Consider the following 5,651-nt stretch of genomic DNA (forward strand, 5'->3'; position numbering starts at 1 on the left):
CATATGGTATCTCCGTCAGCTTTCTAACTACCCGGTTTTAAATACAACAGTCCTGTGGTCTAACCAAATACAGTTCCATTAAGAATAGCAAAGACTCAGTATTCCAGCTCTGACATTCACTGCAAAATAGCTAGCTGGAGGTCTGGCTCCGTCTTCAAAGTATGTGCAGTTCTGTCTCTGATCCTTCTATCTTCTTTCAGTGAACAAGCTGAAGTATGTGAAGTATGAAGTATGACACAATAGGAGAGCCCTGCAAATCATCTGTACTTTGCAGACAAATTCTATTTGCAGTTCACACTGTAGAAAAATCTCAGAGAGATCAGAGTGTGTGTGAGTGGCATCACACATGGACCTTTGAGGGGGAGGATGCACTAAATACAGAGAATATCTGTATCATAAAGGAGGTATAAGCTAGCATGGAAAAGACCTTACAAGCGATGATACAAAACGAGTTCTAACATGTACTTGTTTAAGGGAAGGAAAAAAATGGATGAAAACCAGTTTGTCACTATGCCACGTAGTGTATGAATGTAGTAAGCAGAAACAGACTTCTAGTCCAGACTTCGAAAAATTACAAATTTTTGTGTGATCTCCTGCTAAGGGAAGAATCAGCTTTCTGAAATAACACTGAACATGACTAGAAATAGCTTTTTGTCTTCATCCAAGCTATACTGAGATCAATGCATATTTTTCTATCATAAAGTTGATGGAAAAGAGGAACTTTCATGTGGAAATTACAATGTCTAGTGGTATGTTCTCTTTCAAAAAGAGTAAGCCTAATTTGGTGATAATTGCTCTGATTTAAACAGGATTATGTGGTTGGCAGGTTCCAATGAGAACTTGAGAAATGCAGAAAAGGAAATTCGCATTTTACATGGGTATCTCAAGATTAGCCTGAAAGAGAGTTATATTAAGCTATTTTTGCCTGGATGCATCTTTTATCCAACATGTTTTTGAGAAGCCCACTTTTTGTGCAACGCTCTGATCTATGTAATCTGATGTCTAAGTAGAATGGAATACCATCAAAGCCATTTTCTATTGCACTACACTTACAGACCTCCAATTCTGTTCAGTTAGGGACAAAAGTCACCAACAAGGGAAAACAAGATCAAGACTTCTCCCGATACAACTGCAATATCTTTGCTTCCAACAAAGCCGATTTGGTCTGGATGTACATGTCTCACTAAATCTCCTGTTCTAATACATGTCTCCAGAAGAGGGAATAATTGCTCCTTTCATAAGATTATTATTATTTATTGTATACTAATATAAATACCAAAACTCTTGTGAATCTTTTAAAATCCGAGTATAAATCCATTTGGACCTCTGTCTTCTTTGTCTTCAGATTCTTGATAACTTTTTAATTCCTCTTTTGGGTGAGGGCTGGGAATATATTTAGACTTAAACCATCATTTCTAAAGCATCCATAAATAATTTTTAAAGACTACTCTGGGAAATATTTTGGACTATTTATGAATCTTAACTAGGGAGTCTATGGTCATTTTTAAAGAGCACTTGCACAGTAGATGTAGTTACAAACTACTGAGGTCTGCAAAGGAGACAATCAAATCAAAATAATTCAAGAGACTGAAATGACATTGTATCTGAAGTAGAATGGAAAAAAAAAAACCCAAAAGCTTGGAGATTCCTGCCTTTTCTAGGTTGAGTATTAGTTATGACAAGTAAACACTGATTCAAACTGTGTGCAGTTCTCGGACCCACAATTTAAGAAGGATGTTCAGGTCCTTGAATGTGCCCAGAGGAGGCAACCAAGCTGGTGGAAGGACTGGAATGCATGTCCTGTGAGGAGCGGCTGAGGACTCTGGGTTTGTTGAGTTTGGCGACCTCACTGCTCTCTACAGCTTCCCAAGGAGGGGATGTGGAGAGGGAGGTGCTGATCTCTTCTCTCTGGTATCCAGTGCCGGGACACCTGGGAATGGCTCAAAGCTGCATCAGGGGAGGTTCAGACCTGACACTAGGAAACATTTTTTTACTGAGAGGGTGCTCGAACACTGGAACAGGCTTCCTAGAGAGCTGGTTGATGGCGCATGCTTCTCAGTGTGTAAGAGGCGTTTGGGCAATACCCTTCATAACATGCTCTCACTTCTGGTCAGCCCTGAAGTAGTCAGGCAGTTGGACCAGATGATCATTGTAGGTCCCTTCCAACTGAAATATTCTATTCTATTCTATTCTATTCTATTCTTCTATTCTAAACCAATATTAATTCCTTTGGACCTCGACATATCCTATGCATTCAATCCAGAAACAATAAGGTTAAAAAAAGGATCATAGAAACACAGAATAATTCAGGCTGGAAAGGGCTTCAGGAGGTCTCTAGTCTTTTGCCCAAATCAGGGTCATCTGTGAGACCAGACCAGGTCACCTAGGACTTCATTCAGTTTAGGCTTGAAAACCGTGAAGGATGGAGACTGCCACCTCTGTGAGCAACCTGGTCTGATCATGAACATGTCTTTATCACTTCTCTTGCTTATTTAATAGATCACATTTTGATTTTGATAAACTTATGTTCACTGAAGAGACCTAGAACAACGTTAACAAGTACTTTCTGTTGCCTTCTGCTATATATGCATACTGAATGCACCATTTGTGTAAGACTGGTCCAAAACTTCACTTCCCTTTCCCAGTAACTTTTAAATCTTACAGTGTAGGACAGAGTGCATCTTTTCATGTTGCTTGGTTCTGTTTATTGCTTTGAGATGGTCTGAATCAGAGTTGGTACTAACTGAACATCTGCAAAACGCACAAGGCTGTAAAAGCACCAACTTTTCCATGTTCTTTCCTGTGGTTACCTCTTCCATCTGGACACAAATTCAGCCTTCCTTAAGTAGTCATATTTCCTACTGAAATCAACTTGATTAGGCAAAAAGTGAATTTGGCCAAAAAAGTAAATTAAGAGAAACTTTTTGCACTCACTAAAATTAATTTTTTTAACTTACTATATAAAAAACAAAGGTGGGATTTTATTAAATGGTGTACTTAGGACATATTGTTTGGCTTCTAAGTAATTCTTCACTACAGTTTCTTTTAACTTAGCCAAATAGCCTTTTAAGATACATAACAAAATAACTAAGCTTTTGGTTTTGGATGGCAAAAGTTGCTGAACTGCATGGCAATAGATAATATTTTTTGTTTGTCTTTTAATATTAAAGTATTCTGGTTTTAATGGTTTTTTTCCATGTAAAAGTTATCCTACTACTTCAGCCATACCCTGCTCAGAATTGTTTTTCTCTTCCCTCCCTGCCCCACATAAATACTTTGTACTTCATCCTAAATGCAGTTATGGATTTCCAGTAAAATCCAAATTTTCAAAATAATGGCTACATACCTTAACAAGGGAAAAGAAACTGAATTACTAATAAAAAATGTTTGTCTCATTAGGTTTTGGTATTAAATCCATGTGCATAAAAACAAAGAATTAAACACACTGAGTAAATATTCTTTCAATTGCACGGCTTTCAGCCCTTGTGATTTAGTAACTTCATTAATGCTCAAATCACCATAGCAATTTACAATGTACAAGCCTGGAATATGCAAAAGAAAGGAAAAAAAGCATTTTGATAAAAACTCTAAGGATAATAAACAATGAAGCACAGGGAAGAAATTGAGCCCTTTTTCTGTGTTTTACCTTTAATACTATGTTTACTTTTTAAAATTGAGTTATATTGTCATTCTAATTGACTGTCATTGATGCAGGAACCTGCTGATGAGCACAGCCATCATAAGATGTAGGATACTTCATGTTCTAGTCAGGGCAATGATGCAGAGAAAATGGTCTGTAATGGTCTGTGGTTTTCTCTGTGTTGAAGCAGCACTAAAAACTGTTAACCAGACCTTAAGTGGGGAAAATAAAGCCCAAGCCCTTCCAAGTATCTGTTCTACACGCAAAAATCTTGGATGACTTTAAGAGCAATGCAAATAATAGTGAAATACAGTAGTCAGTCTTGGGAAAATCTTAATGATAACGCTCTGTGTGTGTGGAAAATGCAGGACTTTGAAAATTATGGGATTTTAGGAAGATATAGGTTTATTTTCAAATATTTGGTGTGGATTTTGATGCTTACTTTGGGAGACATTTTCAGGATCTCCCTTTCTTTTGGTACCTAGAAATCTAAAAAACCATTTTGCACCATGTTAATTCTGTCAGTGCAATAAATGCCATTAAATATTACAGTTTATTAAATGTTAAAAAGCCTGATTTATGGGGGATCATGTTATACTTTAAACATTTACTTAGCTAGAATGCATTATGATCACCATCAAGCACCTGTTATTTCCTGAAGTAATTCACCACCGCTGCCTGCCTCCCCCCCCGGGCGCCATCAGCCTTGGAAGTCCATCTCAGAGACTGACTGACAACTCAGTCGACAGCAAGGTGGGGGGACGTCGTGGGGGGAAGTGTGTTGGGGTAAAGTTGTGATGCAGTGACAGGATTTTATAGCCTCATTTATACTGCAGGACAACATAGGAAGATGAGATTTCTGACTGAGGCTAAAACTAGTATCGCAGGGGCCAACAGGAAGCGAAGGAGTTTGTGTACTGTAAGCAACACAGACCATCGTAAAAAGCCTGAATCACACTCCAAATTCCTTTTCTCACACTGCTGCTTGACCAGATATATTCTCTGTGTTCTGTACTAAACCAACTAATTTAACTCTTACACTTTTGTGAACTTGCAAAATCAATGATTCTTAAGGGCTTGCAGAGCTAGAGAGACTGTAGTTAAAATTCCTTATAAACCCCTCGTTCTTTGTTTCTCTGTTTGTTCTAGCCGAGAATTTCCAAGAAATGCCAATTCCAGATGCATCTGGGCGCACAACGAGCAGCTAGTCTGGCTGGTCTGGGTGCCTATCTAATGCTGACACCCTTCTCTGCAATTCAAGACTAGATGACCTGCAGCCCTCTTGACCACTGGGACCAGAGGGAAGCCAGAGCATGGCCTTTGTACACAGGACACCCCTGCATTCCCAAGGTGGGCAGTAAACTTAATGTATTTAAGAATGCATCTGTAAAGACCCACTTTAGCCGGCTCAAATCCATCTCAGGAGGATTAGAAATACCACCTGTGTGGTTCAGCTCCCAAAAAACCATTACTGAGAGGGGAAAAAAAGGGGGCTATGATGATGCACTTTCTTTTCCCCTCCGCTTTTATTCAGCAATTGTTTGCAAGGTTCAGAGCAGGTATAGTGCCTTTGCTCAGTCTTTGAGCAGCAAAATAAAATAGGGAAATGATCTGGCTGGTTGTTGGCAAAGCCAACACGTTTGTATCTAGTCAGCATCCTAGATGACGGAACGACCACAGAGGTTATAGAAGGATGATCTTAAAGGTCTTCTCCAACCAAAGTGATTCTATGATTCCGTGACTCTATGAAGGAGATGGGTGGTACTTTCAGCGAAGAGAAAGCCACCAAGAGATGATGACTTGATCCCTTATAGCTGCCTACGAAGCGAAAGGTGACCCGAGACTAAAGTTTACTAAGCCAAAGAGTATCGGCATCGGTGGAATGGGTGGAGGACAAGGCTCGTCCCAACAGGGCTCACCGCCTAGCACGCCAGAGCCGCCTCTGCAGGGCCTTGGCACCTCCTCCCCAGGGACCTCCAGTGCCGGGAGCGGCAGAGCCGTGCGGAGGCAG

Source organism: Egretta garzetta, unplaced genomic scaffold (genome assembly GCF_000687185.1).
Source record: "Egretta garzetta isolate BGI_Z169 unplaced genomic scaffold, ASM68718v1 scaffold271, whole genome shotgun sequence".
NCBI classification, from domain to species: domain Eukaryota; kingdom Metazoa; phylum Chordata; class Aves; order Pelecaniformes; family Ardeidae; genus Egretta; species Egretta garzetta.